Source organism: Pteropus vampyrus, unplaced genomic scaffold (genome assembly GCF_000151845.1).
Source record: "Pteropus vampyrus isolate Shadow unplaced genomic scaffold, Pvam_2.0 Scaffold133, whole genome shotgun sequence".
NCBI lineage: Eukaryota > Metazoa > Chordata > Mammalia > Chiroptera > Pteropodidae > Pteropus > Pteropus vampyrus.
The window spans coordinates 5,466,718-5,480,035 of NW_011888914.1; the positions used below are offsets into that span (position 1 = coordinate 5,466,718).

A 13,318-nucleotide genomic window follows, 5' to 3' on the forward strand; every position below is an offset into this window, starting at 1 on the left:
ATGCTTTTGCTCCTGCACAAAGCAGCCTGTCCTCACCTACTTCCTATGAGAGAGCAGCATTCCTTTAAGTCACACAATATCTGACTCCCGATCGAGTCAGGTTTGAAGATTCTTAAAATCCAGCTCATGGATTGAGAAGGTGATCTTATCAGTATTTTCATTGTTAATATGATAATACTTGTGAAATGTCTGCATTGTGGTATAAACACCATAAGAGGTTGTTTTTTATTTTTGTGTTCATTTGTGTAAAAAAAGTTTTTTCAAAATCATCTTCACTTGTTCTCTTTTACTGATAGAAATTGTTTTGGATTTCACATCAGTCTTTTGAGGAAACTTCATGTGAAGCATGACAGCTCATTTGTTCACTTCTAACATTTATTTATTAATTGTCTATCAAAGAAAATAACAATTTTGAATGAGGGTGCGCCTTGCTAGTCCAAATCACCAGTGGCCCATTATAGTATTTTACTGAATGAAATGTGGTCTTTGAACTGTAAAAGAGTTTAATCAAAAGAGTAATTTTAGCCAAAGGAAATACGACCATTTTCAAGAATTACTGTGGAGGCTAATGTGTGCATCAATAGCGAAGAGGCGGAATCAGGGGACTAAGATTCTGAGTATTCAGTTTCCTTGCTGTAACTTCTAAGGTGTCCCTAGCAGACGATGCTTCCAATGAGGCAGCAAAGTCAGAGACCAGCAACGTCTCTAACTTCAAAAAAACTACTCAGGAGAAGTGAGCTCAGCAGCAAAATAGAAAAATGTCAGAGGCTTCTCATGCAATTGAGAGAATCCTTTTTTAGAAGATAAATCTGAAAAGTAAGAAGAAAAAAGAAAAAATGTAAAATCATGACTTGTACAAACAAAATGAACACATGTCAAATATTTTTTTGATATTAATTAATGAGAGAACCAGTCTGATGTTATAATCAGTTCAAAGGAGAATTCCAAGAACCATTCACATATAGAGAATAAGGAATTTTGAAATGAATGTACATTCAATGAAAAATGGATCTATCCAAAGGGAAATAATTGCATCTACCAGCTATACTTTTCCTAAATAAGAATCATTTGTATAATTATCAGTTTTCTACAACTTATGAGTTTAAAATAGTTCAAAGACAGTGAAAGGCAGGCATAACCTGGACTGATGAACTAGACAAGATATCCACTAATACATGTATTTTTTCCCTTTTCGAAGTCTTTCACAATTTTTCTGAATTCTCTGTAGTCAAGGGCCTCTCCAGATACCTGGAACTAAAGACCTTCAGACAATAGGTGGTGCCTCTGAAGTGTTTTGTTTCCCAGACTCTTCTTTGATTTAGTTGGCTGACTCAATACTGCCTTGTTAATAGTGCTTTACCCTCTAACTAGTGACCTAAGACACCATAATTACCTACAAGCACCATGAACAGGGTGGCTTGGATAGGGTCTATGCTAAGCATTTACATTTCTTGCCTTACTAAGCCTCAAAATGACTTAAGATAATTATTATTATCCATATTCATATATACAAAAAGCAAGGATTGAAGACCTTTTGTAAATTGTTCAAAATCTTATGGTTCACTAATGGCAGAAGTGGAATTCAAATCAAATCTATCGACTTTTGATGCTTTTAGCTATGACACAATAGCATTTGAGGACCCCTCTGGCTCCTGCATTATTCGATTAATGTCTTTAACAGTAAGCATTTAACTATTCCCTGGCCCAAAGCTTTCCCATCACAGGCTTTTACCTGCTTCAAGGCAAGATTTTCTGGGCTAGACTGACAAGTGTACACATGAAACTTCCCGTATTTATGCTGAGGAAAGTGGCCCTATGGGCTTTAAAGGAGCAACGCAAAGAAAGGAAGAATGGAGAATGGGATTTTCTGTGTGGCTCTAGTGTCTCTGTCTACACTTCAATGATAGCATCTAACACATTGTTGTGTTTCATGTGTGTTTATATGATAAAAGCTAAGATTTATCGGAAATGTATTATGTGTCTTGTACTTTGCATACAATATCTCATTTAATTCTCAAAAACCCCCTATGAGTTGGGTACTACTATGATGTCTATTTAAACATTAGGAAGCTGAGATTTAGAAGAAGAAGTAACCTGTATATGGTAATGGAGAGAGAAAGTGACAGAAGAAGGTATCCAGTTCGCCCACTATTATGCCTTGAGGCCTCTTGGCCATGGACTTTTCTTTCTTTGAACAAGGAAGAGGACCTACAGGTCTTGTGAGGTACTGGCTGAGAAAGACTAATTCTCTCATACATTCAAATGGAGAAGACACTGAGGTGGATAGAGTTCCTACTTTTTTTCTCTATATGTTGGTGTATTAAGACTCATGTGACTATGCGGGATTAAGTGGTAAGTCACATGAGTTTAAGTAAAAATTGGAATTTATTAGCCAAAATTGTTAGGAAGTCACAGGTATGATGGCTCTAGGCCTAGCTAGATTCAGAGGTTGATGTCATCTGTGTCTTTTTTTTTTCTCCCTCAATATTTCTTCTGTTCTGCTTCTCTTCGGGTGTTAGCCTCACCTTTCCTGCCGCAGATTCTTCTTCCATGTTGCTTGGTAAGAAAGTGGAAACATCTGTGGCTTTTAATATTTTTATGGCTCAAGATCCTAGGGAAAGAAGCCTCTCTTTCCAAGCACCAATGGACAAATATTATGAAAAACTCTTTCACCCAGTTTGGGTCACTGTAAGGAGAGGCATGGATACCTTGATTGGCCAGCCAGGGTCAGGTGACCACTGCTATCTCACAAGCTATGGACAGGACACTATGATAGTAGCAACCCAGGTCCAGATGAAGGCATGCTCCCTCAAAGGAAGCAAAGGATGCTGTTATCAAACGAAGAAGGGAAGGATGCTGGGCAGGTACAAACAACACATGTCTGTGGTGCTGATTTTCCCAGAAGATATTTATATTATGAATGTAGTTTTTCTTCCAATTTATTACACAACATTTGACTCAATAAAAATAGAGTAGTTTGTGATTATTTCTAACACTAAAAGTTATTCATTACATGTACATGATTCAATATTCTTCTCATTCTGTTTTAAAAACATACAAAATCTTTGAAAAACAAAACTGGTTTAGATTTATTTTAGAACTTTGCTTTCAGTTTGAGCTTAAATATTTGTGTGAATTCCTATGATATTTTGAGAAAACTAGGTATAGAATAGAGAAGAAAAAAGTAGACAGTGGGAAAGTAGCTGCTAGAGAAGGCGAGACAAATCTAAAGAAGAAAAAGAGGTAAAGGTTGGGTGATTGACAGAAATGATGTAAGGGGTGGGAGAAGCTAGGAGGCCAATTGTTTCTGGGCAATATTCTTGGGTTTTAAAGATCATAATTAAGTTATATGATCCACCGCTTCATTACAGAAACCATAACCTTTTCTGGCTGGATCTTGGAAATATCTGGAAGACAGGGATCCAGGAGGAGAGATTTGTGAATGAGGAAATAGCAGCACGTGGAAGTTGGTAAATACATTTGAAGCAGACCTAGCCTGACTTCTCAGCTATCCTTTTTATTTTCTTCTTCGGGTCTTTGTGTAGCTGCAGCTCAACTACAACTATCTGTGCTACCTTTTATTTTGTTTTGTAGTAGTTGCCCTATTCTCCAGTCTTCTTTTTTTATGTTCATTTATTAAATAAACAGACCTTCATTTGAAATATTCCCCTTTCTCTCCCTGTTTTGTGGTCCTTTTGAAGTTTCTAAATTATACTTTGCTATTTGTATTTATGGAGAAAGCTGATGGGGTAAAAAATATTCCTCCTAAGCTTTCTTCCTCTAGTCATCATTTTTCCTGTAGCTCTCATAAAGAAATTAAAAGCTCTATCTGCACGGCAGTGGTCTTTGTGCACAATCAACTGAAGGGAGATTTTCTCTATCGTTTTAGAGAAAATCCAGGCGACACTTATCTCCGTGGTTTTCTCCCAGGAGCCAAGACAGTCATGATGGCTCAGGAGAGAGATGCAGGCTGTGCAGGGGCAGCTAATTCCACTGGGAAATGTGTATGTAAGGCTGGAGAATCTAATGGCAGGCACTGTTAGTATAACCGATGCCCATGAGAAGGCTTGAGATAATACAATGCAGACCCTTCGCACAACTGATTTTGTTATTCCTAGTCTGTTCACATTTAATACTGTCTCTAAGCAGGCAACATTATAAAAAGCACATCATCAAAGAACATCTATCTAAAATTGAAGTCACACTCTGGAGAAAACTTGAAGGCATAAGACTGAATGAATACACTAGGTTTCAGTGAGCATGAATGAGTTTTTTCTCGTGGGAAGAAATCAGTCATTATTCTCTACGACAGTTATTTTGTCTTTCTTTTTTTTAAATTTTTTTAGGTAAGGCAACCTTTGGTCGACCTCACAGATTGCAAGGATCTTGTCGGCTTACAATCCCTTATTTTTATTTCTTATGTCTACAGTATCTGGTCTTCCTATGTGGTCTCCCATCCAAGTACTAACCAGGCTCAACCCTGCTTAGCTTCCTGCTTAGCTTCCAAGATCAGATGGGATTGGGCTTGTTCAGGGTGGCATGGCTGTAGATTACTACTACAGTTATTTTGAAGCACCTACTGGCCTGTTGATATACATTGAATCTAAGCACAATGCTGTATGAAAAGAGAGATGACTTATTTTTTTCTCAGGTTTATTTTGAAACATCTAGAATAATTACAGAATATTACATTAACAGAATAAAGTTTCATTTTAATCACTAAAAACAAATAGTACCATTACTTTTTGCTACGTCAAGGTTAAATACTCTGGTCAATTTTCTTCTCAGTGTGGCAGGTCAAACATATTCTTGCAGATCTCTCTATAGAGACTTTATAAAGATACAACCAGCCCACAACATTGTAAAACACTTTCTTCTTTTCCTGGACCCTAAAATTGTATGTTTCACTAGAGTCTACCTTACTCCTAAAGTCATTTTGCAGTTTGTGCAATTTAGTCATTTTCTTTTCTGTGTCTACTTAGTACCTAATAGCTTAGATGACAATAATATATAATTTGTCATAAAGTAGTTCCTTAAGGTTATATAATTTGGATTTTTAGTATGACAAATAGTATGATATTGCCTTCAATATACTTTCTGGAATATTGTACTAGATCCTGGTGTACAAAGACCTGTTAAGGAAAGCAGTGATGCCTTGACTAAATATAATAAAGAAAGTTGATCTGTCATGCTGAAGATAGTGAGGGTCATCCTGCTTTTACCACCAGAGTATACACTTAAAATCAGCTGCTGAAAGTGGAGGTTTCAACTCTTAGTTATAGAACTAAGTTATTATAAATTCCCTGAAAAGTATGGTATAAGGTGAAAATCATTTTATTATGCCATTATATTTATCATCAAAGGACGTTTTCTTCTTTTTTTATTAAAGGATTCTAGCAAAATGGAGAGAGAGGGGGAAATCCACAGAGATATGTGAGAGGAGTGAGACTTAACCATTCCACCCAACATAGGAGCAGAAGCTGGCTCAAAGAGATTATAATTTTAGGGGTTGGTCTAGGTATTATAACAGATATATATAGCATTTTCTAAAAGAATTAAGAGTTAATATTATACCAAGTAATTAAAAACTTCAAACTTTTCAATCATAATTTTTTAATCATTGTATCTACATAAATTGAAAATCCCCAAAACTACAACTTTTGCTTTAAAGTCATACATAATTTAAAGATCTTAAAACCGTTTTTATATTTATTCATATAATTACGATATATGATAACCTTCCTGCATTTTCGAAGATCCATATTTCTTCCCGGTATCATTTTCCTTCAGCCTGAAAAACTTTTTACTATTTCTCATAGATCAAATCAGCTGGCAAAAAAAATTTTGGTTTACCTGAAAAATCTTTATTTCATCTTCATTTCTGAAATATATTTACTGAATGTTAAATTCTGGATTATAGATTTTTCCTTTAAGCCTTTTAAAGATCTTGTCTCCATGGTTTCACAAGAAATTCATGGTTGTAAGGATCATATTCTCCGAAGTGTAATGTGTCATTTTTCTCTAGCTGCATCCATGGATTTCTCAGCTTTGGGTTTCTTCAGTTCAATTATGATGTATCTAGGAAAGATTTTCTTTGAATTTATTCTTTCTGGTATTCAATGCAGTTCTTGAACTTGTAAATTTATGTATTTTATGAAATTTGGGAGGTTTTTAGACATTATTTCTTTAAATATATATATGTGTGTATATATATATGATATATATATAAAAATATATATATTTTTATCTCTCCAATCTCTTTTTCCTATTTTTCTGAGACTCCAATTACTTGTAAATTTAACCCTTTGAATTTTTCCACAAGTTTTTGAGACTTTGTTGTTTTTATCTTAATCTTTTTTCCTCTGTGTTCTTCAAATTAAGTAATTTCTATTGAATTATCTTCAACCTTACTGACAAGTTCACTATTATCTCTATTTACTATTGAGCCAAACCAGTGAATGCTTTGTTTCCAAAATTATATATTATAGTTCTAAAATTTTCATTTTATGGTTTCTATTACTTAGCTGAGATATCCTTTCATTTAAGTATGGCATTTCTACTGCCTTGTGGAGCATAGTTGTAGCAGGATCTTTCATGTTCTGTCTTTTAATTCCAGCATCTGGGTCATCTCAGGATGGTCATATGGTGATTGTACTATCCCTCAAGGATTTCCACTCACACTCTGGCCTGTTGGAGCTCCTTTCCAAGGTTGCTGTGCTACTGATGAGATGATAGAGTTTCTATCAGATTTTTAGCTACCTCACCCCCTAACTGAGGTCTAACTACCACTAGCAAACTACTAGAGGAAACAGAAAATTAATAAAGTCACCTCCACGCAGGTCACTTCTTCAAAGCTTGCCTCTCCTCCACAGTCTGCCAGCTTTTGTTTACTCTTCTGAGTCCTCAGGTAATTGGGGTTTGGGTATTCTGATTGCAGTTAATAGTTGTTATCAGCAGAAAAGATTAACTACCGGGAGTTTACACCATTATAGTAGTGTCAGAACTTCTTCTAGCATTTTTCTTAAAGAAAAAATAGAATAGAGCATAAATGTTCATAGAAGGAATACTGTTTTTAAAAATAGAGTAATCCCTAAAAGGATAATTTTTCAAGTCATTATATAGGATAATGTAGCCCTCTTCTTGACATTCGATATAGTCTATGAGACAACGTTAAGTGAAATGTGTAAGTCACAGACCTATGAATCATTTTAAGAGAATATACACACATATACATTTCCATATACATATACATTTACATATACATTTACATATACATGTATATATGTAAATGTATTACAGACTTCTGATAAGAAACATACCAATTAAGAGTGGTTATTTCTGAGGTGGAAAGTAGATTTAGATGCAATATGTAGAGATGTGATTATTTTTATTAGATGTAGTATTATGTTGTTTAACATTATTTAAAGTAGTTCATATACAGTCTACAAGTTTTAAAAAGCATCATAAAATACATTTAAAATACAATTTGAAATAGGTAAAAGACAAATTTTAAAGTGCTCTATATAAGACGAACTTGAAACTGCCTTCTCTGGGAAGAATTTGACGTTCAGTTGACTAGGAATTCACAGTAATCAAGCTATTATGTTACTGCCCATTTAAATAATGATTTCTTTTTCTAGTTAGGAAAAATTTAGAAGAGTGAGGAGAAGGTGAATGTGGGCATGTGAATGGAAGAAATTTGCATTTGTTTGATCCAATGTAGTTGACTTTTCTTTCTGTTACTAATCATCTGCGTTTTTGTTAATCCCTACATTTATAATATGTGGTTAGAGGAATGGCTTGATATGATTGTACATAGTAGAAAAAAGTCATATATATATATATGCTGGTCCCTTTTTGTTCACAGTTAATATTCATTACACTTTTTTCTATTAAAGTAATTTAATGGAAAGAGCACAGTCTTTAATCAACAAAGATCTGGTTTTTAGATCTTAGTCTTTCATTTACCCACTAAATGACTTTGGACTAATCATTTATTCTTTCTGGGTCTTAGTTTATCTTGTTTATTCATAGCTAATGCGTTCATGAAAATGCTCAATCTGCCTGTCTCACTTGTTGTGAAGCACAAATGAGATTACACATGTGAAAACCCTTTGCTAGGTTTGGCAGGTGTCATTAAGTGACACTAACACAGTGTTTATGAGTCTTCTAGGAACATGAGGAGATTTGTTACACAGGGCCCGCAGATGAACCATTCATCTTTCTTGAAGGCAAAGTCAATCATCTTTCTTATCTTCCTATACTTAGCGCAAGTCCCAGTTCACAATATGGTTCTCAAAGAGTGGCCTCTGGACCTGTAGTGTCGGCATCACTTGGGAGCTTGTTAGAAATGCATATTTTTGTGCCCCACCCAAGACTTACTGAAGCAGAAACCCTGTGTGTCACAAAGCTATCTAAATGATTCTGCTACACGTTAAAGCTTGTGAACCACACCTGTAAGGAATTCTCTCTCCTGATTCTGGGAAAGACATTCTGGAAATAGAAGGAGATCTTATTCATTTCACTGGAGTGGATATTGCACTCTGCCTCCCTGACATTTGCTCTGGAAGCTCACTGCAGTCTTTTTTTTTTTTTTTTAATTATAGGCTTTGTGTGCCATATTTTTTTCTGTCTCCAAAGACATTTAATTTTATCCTATTTTCAGACTTCTTAATGTTTCTTTCCTCAAATAAATGCTTGTGTATTTTCCCTTTACCTCCACCTGCCATGCTCTAATTTTCTCTGAGAAGAATATCTCTGACAAGGTCTGCAGAGTGCACAATATCTTGAATGAATGTGGCTATGTTTGGCATTTATGTAGTCCTAGATCCCATCTGTTGTCTGAAATCAGACAAGGATACCTGCTACTTTAGGTATCTCAGCAGAGACAAGAAGAAAGTCTTCGTCAGTGAGAGATGAGCCACCGAATAACTGCTTAAAAAGTATCTTTAAGGATAAACACTCGGAATTTGCTTTGTAATAAAAATGTAATCTCTTCAATAATACAAATTGTGTGTGTGTGTGTGTGTGTGTGTGTGTGTGTGTGTGTGTGTGTGAACTGGAAGTGGGAGATGGGTTTGCAAGGAGGAAGGGCAGGAATTGGAGAAAACAACAACCTCCCACAATCCAATTTTTGCAATGTAAGTGCAGATCCTCAGCACCTAATGTGCTCATTTTCATTGGTGTTTCCCCTACTGCTTAGCCTCCTACCATTATTTTCCACTCAGATTTCTGACAGTTTATGTAACAAGTGTTTAAATGTTTTGTGCTTTTTAACTTCTAAAGAAGCCCTTTTGTTTATTATTGCGCTAGAGAGAACCCAAAGCCTCTCTATGTCTGATGGTAACTCTCCTGTTTAATGCTTGTTTGAAAAAAGGGAAGCATATAATTTGCTGAACACTAATCCCGTGGCCATAGCTGGATTGGAATAATCCAGGGAATTTAAATTGTCTATCCAGTAGGGACACTTCATTTTAGGTTGTGCTTATTCAAGCTACTAATCAAATCTCGATGCATAAGGGAGATTGAAGATGAGAACAAGACAGCAGTAGACCTGAAACACACATACACACACACAGCATGGAGATAAAGGAGATATCAAAGAAGATAGAGCTAAAATGGGTCTACTGTTCTATTAAAAATAAACTTTCATCTCCCGAGTTTACCTGACCTTGTCTCTGCTCCTTGAAACATAAAAAGCAAGATGAGCACATAAACATTATTTTATTTCTTAATATGTAATGATTATATAGAATTTTATTTTATTTATTTTATTTTATTTATTTATTTTTTTAGGCGAGACAACCCTTGGTTGACCTCACAGATTGCAAAGATCTTGTCAGTTTACAATCCCTTATTTTTTTACTTTTTACGCCTACAGCACCTGGTCTTCCTAGGTGGTCTCCCATCCAAGTACTAACCAGGCCCGACCCTGCTTAGACTGTACAGAATTTTAAAACTCACAAAGAAGTTCAAACACTGCATTTTATTTTTTTCTCTAAAATCCCATTGAGTTAGATATTTTTATCATGACCTTCAATTTTCAGATCTATGTTTTTCAAAATGTGGAGTGTGTTCATATCTTACTGGTGATCTTATGCTATTTTTAGGTGGTTCCCTTACACGGCATTAACTATCAATGAATTACCTATGAAAGGAGTACCTTATTTCCATTTTCCTTTCAATATTTTGTGTAATGAGAAAAGTTCAGTTTGGTGCTGATATGTTTATAAGATCTCAGAACACATTTCTATTTTAATAAAAACGGGCAGACTCAGAACCTTTGTCAGGCAGTAATATCCAGACAAAATTTATTACATTGTTTTATAGTTATTATAATAAATTTTACAGTTACCATCATATTTTTGGCAATTATTTATGAAGACTAGTTTTCTACTTATGACAGTCATGTAATATTTTCTTTTAACAGATTTATTTAAATAAAAATATAATTCTTAATAAGATAGAGGTATTATATGCAAATGACAAAAAAAATGCATACCACAAAATGACCAAAACACTATTCTAAGTGAAAAAATTCAGTCTCGGAAAGGACAATGACTTAGGAAGGCCATACAAATGATTAAGGCAGGCTCGAAGGAACTAAGATTCAGATGAGTTAAAGGTCTTTGCTATGTGCACTATCAAAGAAAACCAGAGGCCGACAGAAGTGAAAATGGTAAAGGTAAATCTTATGCAGGACTCTTGTAATAGGAGAAAAGAGGCCCCAGTATAGAACTGGGCTCCATTACGAATATAAGAGGGACAAATAGGGATTTATAGCCAAGAAGTAGAGGAGACATCAAGTCTGGGGGAAAGTCTGGCTGAACTAACCTAACAGGATTTCTTCTGAAGGCAAGCCAGCATGATCAGAGACCAAAGATGGAGAGTGAGGAACTGTGGTTAGATTTGAGGGTGATCAAGTAACGAGGGTGTGGGATTCTCGCTAAACTGAATTAGCAGTGTTCTCGCTAAGAGTGGAATTTACAAGGAAGTTCACAGATGGGCATAGGAAAAGGCTCAGGAGGCTGACTAAAGTTTGGCCAAGCAAAGAATCTTTGTGAAGGCATAAGGCACTGGTCATAAATGGTATAAAGGAAACATACATGGGCCACAAGAGTATATATAACTCAATTTAAATTGAGGCCAAGAGGACTAGAACAGTGTTTCCTGAGAAACTGTCATGTCGGCTAAAATCTGAAGGATGAGTAAGAGCTGACTAGGTGAAGGCAGAAGTTCGAGCAGAGGGAAGAGTATTAAAGTGTAATAAAGAGCACTTACCAAGGCCCTGGGACAGGAAGAAACATGGTGCTAGATAGATTGAAAGATGGCCAAGGTGACCTGCATGACTTGGGGGCAAACTGTGGTGGAGGGAGAAAATTGATGGAGTAGAAACATACATGGGGACAAAAGCCTCGTACATGCATTAAAATTTTTGGCCTTTTAACAACAATAGGGGACAATAGAGACATGATCAGATTTACATTTTGAAAAGATTACTTTAGGTAGCTATGTGAGAATTAACATTTTCTTTTCTTTTCAAGGTAAGCTTCCTGTTCATCTTCCCAAATTGCCACAATTTCTATTTTTTATAAGATAAGCATTAAAGAAAAAGCACTAAGAAAAAACCCTCCTTCCAAAAATGTAAACTATTTTTCTTTATCCTCTTTCGATCTTCTATATTAAGAATATTTTCTTGTTTTCTTTTATTTCTCCTGCAACACAAACTTAGATCTTATTTTGGTTTTCCTAATATCATCAACCATGTTACAAAATCATGTGCCTCCAGAATTATGACATCTAATTTTTTTTTCTTTTTCTAGCAGCGTATAGTAAAAATCAGTCTGATTCCATTTTAGCCAATAGAAAGACTAAGGATAATTAGTAAGTAGGCTCAGTCTTCTCTGTACCACCTCTCATCTTCTCTGATGACATTTTTCCTCTCATTCATGCCTCTCTGCCTCTTGTACTTCCTCATCTGAATGCCTCCCTAGATTTGTTTTTCCCTTGTTCCCACATCAGCTCACTTGTCTTCCATTAAATGCAGTTATATTTGCTCTCAATGCCTACAGGACACTGATGTTGAGGTAACACACTATAAACACTATATACCTTGGGCTTCAAATTCAGAGGAAAGGTAAATATTTTGCAAAGGCTGATTAATTTTTTGATATATATTTTTTTGTTCTCTTCCTAATTTCAAGAGGCAGGTAAGTAGAGCCCATTTCGTGTCCCCAAAATGTCTCTGTATTGGACACACCAATTGTGATGGCATCAATCATATTCACTATCTTTTTAAGGGAAATGAATAGCCTCTGCCCACAGCCCCAACATTTTTCTGATATATTTTTTACAACATAATAATTTACAAACAAATGGACAAGGTCCTGGAGAAAAGGGAGACACTATTTGAGTTTTGGTCCTGGCTCTTTTAGAGCTATGTGATTCCAGGTAAGTCACTTCAACTCAATGACCCTTATTTGTTGAACTCTTGGTCTCTTCTCATTTGCAGCTTCTATGATTATATAATTCTGTTTTGTTGGCCAATCTGATGTCTTTCTGAAGAGTTTTTACCCACAAAATTATTTAAGTTCAGTGGTTGCTACATCTATAGCATCAGGGTTACTAGTGAGAACACATAGTCGAGTTAAAGATATTTGGAAAAGGTTCCCAAGAGCCAACACAGAGAATGTCTATTTTGTATTAACACCAGAGAGAGGATGGAGTTTTACATCTAAAGCCATTATTCAGTGTCTGATGTATGTTAGTTTAACATCAGCCATCCTTGTTTTCCCCTCAGCATCACATGTCATTAAGTTTTTATTTTTACCATATCATATCTCTGTTGTTGTATTTTTATCCTTTGGCTTCAATGGTGCCCTTCCTCAGAATGCGTGAAGACACAAATACTCCCATTTGGGAACATGTGGTGCTACTTTCTTCTCTGTAGTGTTTTCAGTAAAAATAGTTTCTCCTGATAAACATTAGGGATAAAAATGTAAAAACCTAACAGCCGGTGGCCCCTTTAACAAACTAAACTTAACAACTTTTCTGTGCTGAAAGACAAATGAGAATTATAAGATCTGGAGGGAATGTGTGAGGAGCGTTTGAAGGTCAACCTCCATTGAAGGCCAAGAGCCTACGGAGAGAAAACATTAATTAAAAGTCACACAAGAGAAGAAAGAGAACTAATTTAGAGGGTTTTTTGATCATTTTTTTGCAACATACAGAGAAAATTCTCTCAACTTACCTCAAGTAATGAGAAGACTTAACAGTTGGTTGTAGACAGAGCAGATGTCAAAAGAGATTCCTCACAGGC

The 13,318-nt window shown here is 35.5% G+C and overlaps 1 pseudogene; it reads right to left on the reverse strand.

Moving 5' to 3' along the window:
- Positions 1–4,420: 4,420 nt before the first annotated feature.
- Positions 4,421–4,551, reverse strand: LOC111744357 (annotated as a pseudogene).
- Positions 4,552–13,318: the final 8,767 nt, after the last annotated feature.